The sequence below is a fragment of the Manis pentadactyla genome, chromosome 4, assembly GCF_030020395.1.
Source record: "Manis pentadactyla isolate mManPen7 chromosome 4, mManPen7.hap1, whole genome shotgun sequence".
Lineage (NCBI taxonomy): Eukaryota > Metazoa > Chordata > Mammalia > Pholidota > Manidae > Manis > Manis pentadactyla.
Window position 1 is genome coordinate 184,397,077 of NC_080022.1, and position 13,193 is coordinate 184,410,269.

Here is a 13,193-nt window from a genome sequence, read left to right on the forward strand (position 1 = left end):
TTTGGAGAACTGTCTCTTCATACCCTCCCCCCATTTGTTAATCAGGTTATTTGCTTTTTGGGTGTTAAGGCGTGTAAGTTCTTTATATATTTTGGATGTTAACCCATTGTCGGATATGTCATTTACAAATATATTCTCCCATACTGTAGGATGCCTTTTTGTTCTGCTGATGGTGTCCTTTGCCGTACAGAAACGTTTTAGTTTGATGTAGTCCCATGAGTTCATTTTTGCTTTTGTTTCCTTTGTTCAAGGAGATGCGTTCAGGAAGAAGTTGCTCATGCTTATATTCAGGAGATTTTTGCCTATGTTGTCTTCTAAGAGTTTTATGGTTTCATGACTTACATTCAGGTCTTTGATCCATTTTGAGTTTACTTTTGTGAATGGGGTTAAACAATAATCCAGTTTCATTCTCTTGCATGGAGCTGTCCAGTTTTGCCAACACCAGCTGCTGAAGAGGCTGTCATTTCCCCATTGTATGTCCATGGCTCCTTTATCATATATTAATTGACCGTATATGGTTGGGTTATATCAGGGTTCTCTAGTCTGTTCCATTGGTCTATGGGTCTGTTTTTGTGCAAGTTCCAAATTGTCTTGATTACTGTGGCTTTGTAGTAGAGCTTGAAGTTGGGGAGCATAATCCCCCATTTTATTCTTCTTTCTCAGGATTGCTTTGGCTATTCAGGGTCTTTTGTGGATCCATATGAATTTTAGAATGATTTTCTCTAGGGTCTTATAGAAGTTTATACAAATGGAATCATACATGATGTTCTTTTTGTCTGGCTTCTTTTCCGCAGCATAATTATCTTGAGATTTGTCCATGTTGTGTGCATTGTTGATTCTTTTTTATTACTGAGTCATATTCCATTATATGGTTATACAATTTATCCATTCACCTGCTGATGAACATTTAACTTCCACTGTTTGGCCATTACACATAAAGCTGCTATAAACATTTGTGTATAGGTCTCTGTATGGACATCAGTGTTAATTTCTCTTGGGTACAGACCTAGGAGTTGAACGTCTGAATCATATGGTCAGTGTATATTTAACTATACTGTCAACCTGTTTTCCAAAATGGATGTACTATTTTACTTTCCCACCAGCAATATGACAGAATTAGTTCTTCCCCATCCTTGGTAAGGTTGTTCTTTATAAATTTAGCCATTTTCAAAGCTATGTAGTGGTATCTCATTGTGGTTTTAATTTGTATTTCCTTAGCGACTAATATTGAGTATCTTTTCATGTGCTTACTTACTATGACCATATCTTTTTGATGAGGTATCTGTTGACCATTTTTAATTGGATTATTTTATTGTTGAGTTTTTAAGGTTCTTCTTATTTTCTGGATATAAACTCCTTACTATATATGTGGCTGGTCTCTTCACTTGTGTTTTTCAAAGAGAAAAAGTTCTTAATTTTAATGAAGTCCTATTAACTGACTTTTTTTCCTTCTATGGTTCATGCTTTTGGTATCATACCTAAGAATTCCTCACCTAGTCAAAGACCATAAAGATGTTCTCCTATGTTTTCCAATAGAAATGTTATAGTTTTAGGTTTTGCATATAGTTCTCTAATCCATTTGGGGGTTGACTTCTGTGTATAGTGTGATATGGTTTGAAGTTCTTTTTTTTTCTTATTATTGTTCCAGCATCTGGAACACTTTGTTGAAAGTCTATTTTTTCCACTGAATTGCCTTGTGCACTTTTTAAAAAAAATTTTGGTATCATTAATCTACAATTACATGAAGGACATTATGTTTACTAGGCTCCCCCCTTCACCAAGTCCCCCCCACATACCCCTTCACAGTCACTGTCCTTCCCATTTTGTGCACCTTTGTTGAAAGTGAGTTCATATGTACACAAAATTTTGACTTCTTCTTTTTTTCACTCAACACAAGTGCTGGTAAGCATTGTCCACACGGGAAAAGAATATGTCAACGGGGCTCAGAGGCAGAACCCGGAACAGAAATTCCCTGTCCTTCTTGAAAGTGTCCTGCACCGTGCCCTTCAGGGCTACCTTTGTCCTCATTCACCTCCGCCTCCTTGCTCAGAGATTACCTTATTTTCCCATAAAACCATAGCTTCTGGGGTATAGTTCCATTTCCATCAGTTTTGTGGACTGACCGTTAACCTCTCTCCAGATTCTCTCTTCAGCCACAGAGATCTTTGAGTCTACTTGGTTCTCCTGGACTGGAACAAGCCCACATTTTAGCATCGGTCTCTCTCCCAGGGGCCATTTAACAGATAAGCCAGCAGGACTTTTGCCTATAGGCTAATCATAGAGTGAGTTAGATTCAGGGAACCACAGACGATCAAAATTGGAAAGACTCATGGCCAGGGCCCAGACAAGCCAGGCAATGTGCCCAAGTCCCTCAACATCAGATGTCAACTTCATAGCCAAGCTGAAATGAGATTAGTGGCAGGTATTCCTGGGCTTATATCGTGGTTCTAGTTTTTGCATATTTGAAATCTGGTCATTTCATTTGAAGTTAAATACAGTAAGTAAATCATATCATGCGAAATGAGAAATTGAAAAAAAGGTTCCCGTCAACTTGGGGAAGTGAATCCTTCTGTGACCTCATCACCATTTACCCTAAACAGACCTACTAAAATCCTTTGGACTTCCCCCGCCTCCTGCCTCCTCAGAGGAAGTAAATACCTCGTTGGCCTTGACCAAATAGAGTTGGTATTTATCAGCTGCCTAAGCCAATGATCTTTTTGATCAGAGGTGAGAGAGTCTCTTACTGCTTGAGCGGGCTGCTCAGCCATGCCAGCCGAAGAAGCCTGAGAGCCAGGAGGTGGTTTGCTGTGGCCCTTTGGCGAGGTGCTCCTTTCTCTGGGCTACAGTTTTTCCATTTATAGATATTAAGGGGTTGGATGACAGGGTGTCCAAGCCTGCCTCTGTACCTCCACAGGTGTAAAAATTATGCATTTTTACTTAGCATCCCAAGGGCTCTCAACTTCAGCTGATACAAGAATCATTTGGGGTGCTTGTTAAAAAATGCAGATTACTTCCCCCATAGGGACATGCATCCTGATCAAACAGGTCTGGCACATGGCCCGGGAACAAGCATTTTGGTTAGTGGACTACATTTGGAGAGACACGGAACTGGGGATACACATTGCAGCTGATCATCCGAGGCTGCCTTTGTTTCTCATTTCCTGTGTCTCAGGATAAGATGAAGGGCCTCTATTTCCCATCATTTTCTTCCCCATCAAAATTGAGGGTCTGCATAGCCAGACATTGTTTTAGATGTTGGGATACAGCAATAAATAAATCAAAATTCCTTCCATCTTGGAGCTTTCTTGCACTTAGTACTATGTATCTAAGATTCCTCCATATTGCTTCAGGGTTGGTAGCTCATTTCACTTTAGCCCTAAATAGCAGTCCATTGTCTGGATGTACCACACAGCTTGTTTACCCATCCACCTACTGGAGGACATGTTGGTTGCTTCCACGTTTTAGCAATTATGAATAAAGCTTCTATGAATATCTATGTGTAGTTTTTTGCATGGATGTAAGTTTCCATCCTTTTTATTTGCTTATTTACTTTTTTAAACTTTAGGGCTATAAGTTTGAGAAAATCATGAAAAACCAACTGTTGGAGGATTCTGGAGGAAGTTCTGGTAGGCGGCAGTGGCCAAAGATAGAGACACTTCTGACCCAGTTCCTTTTTCTCTTCTTTCACATTCACTCAGCAAATGACTCAAACACCAGTGAACTAACGAAGAAGAAAAAAGAAAGAAAGAAAGAGGATTCACTGTCCAGTAACTTTCAAGAGCTGATATCTTATGCATTTCAACTTTCTTCAGTTGCTGTTCTCAGCAGAGGCAAATGTCAAGAAGCTACAGGGAGTGTCACTGTCAGCTCAAAGAGAAAGGTTCCAAAGTTTGCTTGAGGCTTCCAGCTTTCTGGCCTTCAGCATTCGGTTCTCTCTGACCAGATCATCCATCTTTGTGGGTGACAATACCTCACCCATCACCCGCTTCTGAGCTTCCCTCAGAAGGTGTTCCCCTCAAGGCTGTGTCTGTGGGAAGCCAGTCTTTACTCACCACCAAATGCACAGAGGGTGAGAGTCGCTAAGCTCCATCACCAAGGAAGGGCTGGTGTGCCCCACGTCAACCACAGACCACGTCTTCTTCCTCCATGAGTTCTGGCCCCATCAGACTCAGGAATGACTACTTCTGGGAACCTCAAATTGGCATGTAAAGTTGACGATAAAAAGATGAACAACTCAGTAAACAAGTTAAGCAAGAGATTTGAACAGACATTTCACAAAGAAAGGTACAAATGAGCAACAAGCAAGCAAAAAAAGTGCTCAACAGCATTAGTCAAAAGGAAGTGCAGATTAAAAGCACGATGAGATTCACCAGAACGGATAAAACTGAAAAGACTGATCACACAAAACGAATTCTCTGAGCGGAGCTCTGGAGCACCTGGAATTCTCATGGTAGAAACACATGGGAAAAGGTCAGGCAGTTTCTTATCAAGTAAAACATCTATGCACCTCTGACCCCATAATTCCACTTCTAGGTGGAATTCACCCAAGAGAAATGAAAACACATTTACTAAAAGATTTGTATAAGAATGATTATTGCCACCAAAATGGGAAAGGGCTCAGATGTCCATCAGCAGAGCCCCACATGATGTAGTGCACCCACACCTTGGACTAACTACTCAGTGACAGGGAGGGAGGAATGCGTGTGTCCAAACGCCCATGTCTTTGCTGTGGGTTCCACCTTGCTCCATTCCGCTGGACCTTTGGAAAGTAGACTGAGGTCATCTGGTGTTGGATAGAAGGAGATAAAGTGGTCAGACAGAAACCACAGTGGAAACCTGCATGAGGGTAAAACCCAAGTGTTTCTGTACTCTGCGCCCCAGGCCTCTAGCCGCAGCGGCAGCCAATCCCCCTGGGATGCCCTGGCCTTGGTCTTGGGGTCATATTCTCTCTTTCCAGAATCAATATGCAGGAGTCTGTGTGCTTTGTGTGTGTATACATATATGTATATGTATGTATAAACACTTGGTCCTTGAACAATGCAGGGGGTTGGGGCACTTACTGTTGACTAGAAGCCTTACCAATAACATACACAGTTGAGTAACACATATTCTGTATGTTAAACATATTATATGCTGTATTCATATAATAAAGTGAGCTAGAGAAAATGTTTTTTCAAACTGTTACAAATCTCAAATCTCTATTTTTTTAATTTTTAATTTTGGAATCATTAATATACAATTACATGAGCAACACTGGTTACTAGACTCCCCCCATTATCAAGTCCCCACCACATACCCCATTAGTCACTGTCCATCAGCGTAGTAAGATGCTATAGAGTCACTAGTCTTCTCTGTGCTATACTGCCTTCCCCATGCCCCGCCCCTACATTATGCGTGCTAATTGTAATACCCAGTTTCCCCCTTATCCCTCCCTTCCCACCCATCCTCCCCAGTCCCCTTCCCTTTGGCAACTGTTAGTCCATTCTTGTGTTCTGTGAGTCTGTTGCTGTTTTGTTCCTTCAGTTTTTGCTTTCTTCTTATACTCCACAGATGAGTGAAATCATTTGATAAGACTTGTCTTTCTCTGCCTGGCTTATTTCACTGAGCATAATACCCTCTAGCTCCATCCATGTTGCAAATGGCAGGATTTGTTTTCTACTTATGGCTGAATAGTATTCCATTGTGTATATGTACCACATCTTCTTTATCCATTCATCTACTGATGGACACTTAGGTTGCTTCCATTTCTTGGCTGTTATAAATAGTGCTGCGATAAACATAGGGGTGCATATGTCTTTTTCAAACTGGGTTCCTGCGTTCTTAGGGTAAATTCCTAGGAGTGGAATTCCTGGGTCAAATGCTATTTCTATTTTTAGTTTTTTGAGGAACCTCCACACTGCTTTCCACAATGGTTGAACTAATTTACATTCCCACCAGCAGTGTAGGAGGGTTCTCCTTTCTCCACATCCTTGCCAGCATTTGTTGTTGTTTGTCTTTTGGATGGTGGCCATCCTAACTTGTGTGAGGTTATATCTCATTGTGGTTTTAATTTGCATTTCCCTGATGATTAGCAATGTGGAGCATCTTTTCATGTGCCTGTGGGCCATCTGAATTTCTTCTTTGGAGAAGTGTCTGTTCAGATCCTCTGCCCATTTTGGGAAAAGGTCAGGCAGTTTCTTATTAAGTTAAATATCTATGCACCTCTGACCCCATAATGCCTTTTCTAGGTGGAATTCACCAAAGAGAAATGAAAACACATTTACTAAAATATCTGTATAAGAATGATTATTGCAGCTAAAATGGGAAAGAGCTTAGATCTCCATCAGCAGAGCCCCACATGATGTAGTGCACCCACTATACCATGGTGTCCTTTGCTGTACAGAAGCTTTTTAGTTAGATATAGTCCCACTTGTTCATTTTTGCTTTTGTTTCCCTTGCCCGAGGAGATATGTTCATGAAGAAGTTGCTCATGTTTATATTCAAGAGAGTTTTTTTTTTGAGAACAAAATTTTATTCTAAAAATAGATCTCAGTAACAATGAAATACACCAAAAGATGGTCATTATAGTAAAAAGAAAGGTAACAGGAATTTGCTTTACATTTTTTCTGAAAAAATACAAAATTATACTGTCAGTATATCTGAATTATTCATCTTATGGATTAACCAAAGAAATTTTCAAATCATAGACTGGATTCTGCCTGATATTTAGATGTAGATCTGGATAATTGCTTTTATCTTCAAGTAAATATATTTTTAAGGAATGAAAACAAAATTGAACATTTGCTTAAGTAAGTATGATTAGGGATATGAATTTATGCTTGGGAAATATTGGTTTACATCATCATTTCCCTCAACTTTTGTAGATAAACAAAAAAATTGCATCAAAGTACTCCTATTTGAAAGTAACAAAATTATACAACTTATATACAAAGAAAAGACATAACTAAATTATTTCAAACCCAAAGCACAGGCGACCTTAAAGGCATATAATGAGATTTAGTACTTAAAAAGTGGTTTTACTTCTTTAAAGTGCTAACAAACAAATATTCAAGAAAATTTCAGGCCTGTACTTTCAGCACTTGAAATACTGAAATGTCAAGAATGCAGGAGACAAAACAAGTGAAAGTTAGAAGGCCCTGGTCACTATAAAACATACCTGAAGTACATTTTGTGAAAGGACAGCAAATAGGGCTAATTTAGTAACATACAACTCAGCTGCTGGTCCACCTCTCTTTTCAAATTAATGTAAACACATGTGGTTCATAGTTCCTGCACACTACATGTGTCACATCACACTTTACAACCATATTTTGGATAATTCTTATTCACATTCGTCACTTTAACTGGCCATAATGCAGAGTAAGTAGAAATCTTTTTATATAATATTCCTGACATCTAGCATCCTCTGAAAATCAAAAGCTGATTACAAGTTACATTAATTCCTATGAAACATAGGTACATATTTGTTAGGACATCTTAGCTCTTGGATTATCAAAAATTGGTGTGACTTAGTAGGACTAAATACTTTTGTCAAAACCTGACCCTGCGTTTTGAGTGCTGTAAAAATAAACTGCAAAACAGAACACAATCCAAAATAATTTGGCTAATATTGGTGTCCCTACAATACTGTGATTTTTCCGTCTGTTAACATAATGTCTCTTCAATAAGTGAAGAAGAGGACTGGTCTAAAGAATAACCAGATAAAGATGCAGAAAGTTTCTGTCTAAAGAATTCCTGTTTGAAAATTTCATGTGAATTTATTCCAAAAACACTGGTATTTTAGTATAACAATTGTGTTTCTCTAGTCCTTAAGTAAAATCAGCAGTGTGTGAAAATGCAGCATTTTCATCCTGTAGGTTTAGTAGCCTGAGGGGAACCAACAATCCCTGGCTTGACAAACTGCATTAACCTACAGTTCCACGTATAGTTCTAAATGTTTTGAAATCATGTAAGAGTTTAAGTTAGACGTGTTTACACTAAACATTTGTAGATCTTGAAAGCAGCTCTACATCTCTTAAAAATATTTACCAAGTATAAAATTAGTAGCTGAATATGAAATAAAGCAATTTCCAGTGGTGACAATATTCTCCCAGTAGCAAATAACCTAACTTTTTAGTACTAACAACTGTCTTTGTCATGTTAAACATCACAATTCACTGAAATTACTGAAGAAAAAAGTTATATCAACTACTATTGAAAGCTCAAAAGAACTTAATAAAAAATACAGGCTAATAAGACTAAGCCCAGGTATTGTTTCTGGCTTTGATTTGGGGGGGACTAGGGGAGTCCTAAACCAAGTACTCAGCTTGAAAACATAAAATATTGATGCTTAAGGCTGATTTACTTGTATAATTTCTCTTGTGTGGCACTAGTAATTAGGGTATATCCAACTCTGAACGGCATTAGTTCTTTGCACAACAAAGGTACTCAAAACTCCAAAATGCACTGAGAAACTCCTTATGTGGATGCCCACATGACAGTGCGCCCTTCAGTGATGAGATCTCCCAGTTACTAGCCCTGACTAATGCCACAAAAAAAATGGGACAGGACTTGTCGTACTACGTATTTCCTTAGAGTGAATATAACTCTTCCAGTAACTATGCTCTGGATATTCATTTAAAAACCCAAACCAAACCTTTTTTACCTTTAGTAATCATCACAAATCTTTACATATTTATATAATACGTTGTATATTATATGCATTGCCTGTCTATACTATTTTCAAGAACAGAATATTGTTTTAAATAATCAGCCAGTTAACTGACAGGGCCGCATCAGTCACGTTCTCCACTGGTCCTGGGGTTTCCTTGAATGATGGCATCACGTCCATCGACGGCTCTATACCGAATGCCTCTTCTTGAATAATACATTTTGCATCCAATGTAAAGAACAGATAGAATTCCCAGTGTTAATACAATACCACCAACAGAGCTGCCAGAGTCAAACTCTGATCCTTTATTTTCTTTAGAATTAATAGTAGCTGTGATTGTTACTGAAAGAAATAGATGTCACTGAACTATTATGGGTTGTGGTCACCTGGGACGTGTTTTGTGAAGCACTTATCTTGGGTGTAGACTTTGAGGTGATGAAAGTTGTATTTGTTGAGATTCCTGGTGTTGTCATTTTAGATGTTGCTGTGGATTTCAAGGTAGTGACTGTCACATTCTTTAAGACCGAGGAAACTGGAGTTGTAGATGGTTTTTCTCTGGGTGTCAAGGGTGACTGTCACATTCTTTGAGACTAAAGAAACTGGAGTTGTTGATGGTTTCACAATGTTATGGGAAGATCCAGTTGTGTGGCTGGTAGTCCCTGTTGGCTTAGCACTGGAGTTTGCTAGAAGCACAGGGTTCTTTGTGTTGGCAGATCCCTCAAGGTCCCTACTGACCTCGGTGGCCTTCAGCAGCGCCAGCACCAGCAGCGCCCCCAGAATCAGCACTGCCCAGCCGCTTCGTGCACGCCGAGTCCCATTGTTCCAAGCGCAGGACACGGCGGCCTCATGGGTCCCCGACCGAAGCACAGGCTGCGCAAGCAGGAGTGGCCCCTCCGCACACCAACACTGCACATGCTGCCTGCCCCTCAATCTATATTCAAGAGAGTTTCGCCTATATTTTCTTCTAAGTTTTTATGGTTTCATGACTTACATTCAGGTCTTTGATCCATTTTGAGTTTGCTTTTGTGTATGGAATTAGACAGTGATCCAGTTTCATTGTCTTACATGTAGCTGTCCAGTTTTGCCAACACCAGCTGTTGAAGAGGCTGTTATTTCCCCATTGTTCATCCATGGCTCCTTTATCATATATTAATTGACCATATATGTTTGGGTTAATATCTGGACTCTCTAGTCTGTTCCATTGGTCTGTGGCTCTGTTCTTGTGCCAGTACCAAATTGTCTTGATTACTGTGGCTTTGTAGTAGAGTTTGAAGTTGGGGAGCAAGATCCCCCGTTTTATTCTTCTTTCTCAGGATTGCTTTGGCTATTCGGGGTCTTTTGTGGTTCCATATGAATTTTAGAACTATTTGTTCCAGGTCGTTGAAGAATGCTGTCGGTATTTTGATAGGGATTGCATTGAATCTGTAGATTGCTTTAGACAGGATGGCTGTTTTGACAATATTAATTCTTCCTGGCCAAGAGCATGGGATGAATTTCTATTTATTAGTGTCCTCTTTAATTTCTCTTAAGAGTGTCTTGTAGTTTTCAGGGTATAGGTCTTTAACTTTCTTGGTTAGGTTTATTCCTAGGTATTTTATTCTTCTTGATGTCTATTTTTTGAAAAAAATCCACATGTAAGTTGACCTGTGTGGTTCAAACCTGTGTTGTTCAAGGGTCAACTATATAAAATTTGCCATTCCAACCATTTATAAGTATACAATTCAGTGGCATTAATTCCAATGTTGTGCAACCACATACCCCTATTTCTGAAACTTTTTCATCACTCCAAATAGAAACTCTGTGCCCTCTAAGCAATGACTCCCCATTCTCTCCTCCTCCTGGCCTCTGGTAACCTCTGCTCTACATTCCATCTCTGTGGGTTTACCTCTTCTAGATATTCATGTAAGTGGAACCATATAACATTTGTCCTTTTGTGTCTGGTTTATTTCACTTACCATTATGCTTTCATGGTTCATCCACATTGTAGCATTGATCATGGAGCTTCATTCTTTATATAGCTGAATAATATTCATTTTGCATGTATTTACTACATTCTGTTTATGCATTTCTCTCTTGATGGACAAAGGTGGTTTCCACCTTTTGGCTATTGTGAATAATGCTGCAGCAAACATTGGCATATGAGTATCTGTTTGAATCCCTATTTTCAGTTATTTCAGGTATATGCCTAGGAATGGAATTGTCGGATTATATGGTAATTCTATATTTAGCTCTTTGAGGACTCACCAAACTGCTTTCCAAAGCAATTTTACATTCATACCAGCAATGTGTAAGGGTTTCAGTGTCTCCACATCATAATCAAGGCTTATTTGCTATTTTTTTGATGGCATGATCTTGTGCATATATAATGCTCCCTTCTTTTCCCCTCAGCATCTCTCTGAAGACTTTCCTGACCCCATCTAATTAGGACTGTGGTCCCCCTCAGCAGCCCCTTGCTTCCACCAATCCTGGGATAGATCATTGCTCAGGGTCCTGCACATGCCTTGCGCTCCCTGAAGGTTGGTATTTGGTGATTTTCTTATTCATCTCTCTGCATATTGCAGAATTCCCTTCCTTTTTAAAGGCTCAATAGTATTCCATTGTGTATGTGCTACATTTTCCTTATCCATTCATCTACTGAGGGACACTTAGATTTTTCTGTATCTTGGCTACTATGAGTAATGCTTCAGTAAACATGGGAGTTCACATATCTCTTTCAGATCCTAATTTCAATTATTTTGGATAAATACCCAGAAGTGGGATTGCTGGACTATATGGTAGTTCTATTTTTAATTTTTTGAGGATCCTCCATACTATTTTCTTTTCCACATCCTTATTTTTGCCTCTTAAAAAAAAAAAAGATGTTGCCCTTGTCTAGCTTGGATTAATACTTAGTCTATAGGCACACACCTGATCATCTACATTTGCCCTCTTACAGCACTAAACTATGTTTTCTACCTTTATCTTGCATCTACCTACCACTTCAGCATTTTCTTAAAAAAATAATAATAATAACAATAATAATAAGGGAGAAATGTGGGATTCACATATAAATCAAGTATAAAAATCAAACAAATATTCATATTTGACCTGATTGTTTATAGTTCATGATGCGTGATCAAAACCAAAAGCTTCTGTGATGACTGCCCTTGCACTGTTCACCATGTAAGAACTTACTCACTATGTAAGACCTTGTTCGTTATACTTTAGAAGATTGGAGACTGTTGAGAATTAGGCTTGGGGTTGATTAATGATTGTGCATTGAGTCCCCTATACAGAATTTTATTGTTGTTAACAACCATTTGATCAATAAATATGAGAGATGCCCTCTCAAAAAAAAAAAAAATAATAGCCATTCTGGTGTGACATTTCAAAGTTCTGAAAAAAGTAATCTCTCCCTCTAGGTTACTTTTCTCAGGCTACAAAGCATTTCAAATAGCAACTTCATGGTCAGAAAGTGTTTGTTAAAGGACTTATTATATCCCTGACTGAGAACAAAATGTTTACAGTTTTGTTCAAATAAGATTTTTGAACAGATTTAAACAGATTTCATTACAGGAATAATCAAGTGTCTCATCTCAGACAGCCCGCCCCTCCGTTTCTCTGCCTCAGTCATTTGCTAAGTGAATTTTGTGAGCCTGGTTCCAGTGTGGGGAGGCCTAGAAGCAGTGCTGGAATCTGCTCAGAGCTTGCCTAGTCATGGGTTTTGAACATGAGGTTTACACACAGTTTTGTCCATATGAAATCAAATGCCAAACTACTTCAAACAGTCTGATAACTGAGTAGGGATGAGAGATAAAAATTTGTATAGAGAAATCAATACCTCCCCATATACAAAACCACGAGTTAGATGATAGGATGGAAGAGAAGGTCTGATTTTAAATGTCAACAGAACAGATAAAATATCTGGGATAAGCACAAGAAACATGCAAAATCTCCATGAGGAGACGCACTGCTACAGCTGTAGAAGCACTCATCCCACCAGTTCCTGGACTTGCCATGGGAATGAGGAAGGAGATATCTAAGCTGGCCTGTGCATACAGTAAAACAACAAATTTGACTGGATCTATACTGTTGGAACTCAACCAAGAATTAAGAGAACTGCAAATTGTAGCTCTCCAAAATCTTACAATACAGACTATTTACTGTTAAAAGAACATATGGGATGTGAACAGTCCCCAGGAATGGGTTGTTTTAATTTGTCTGATTTCTCTCAGACTGTTCAAGCTCAGTTGGACAATATCCACCATATCATAGATAAGTTTTCACAAATGCCTAAGGTGCCTAACTGGTTTTCTTGGTTTCACTGGAGATGGCTGGTAATTACAGGTATGCTTTGGTTATGTAACTATACTCCTATTATGTTAATGTGTGTGCGCAATTTAAGTAGTAGCTTAAAACCTATACATGCTGAAGTTACTCTACAAGAAGATATGTCAAAGAAATAACCAATCTTCCCATGTTTTCTGCCGCCTGCTACTTCTATAGCTTTTCTTCTTCCTTCCTAATTACAACCCTTACATAGAATTCGTGCCTCATATCAAAT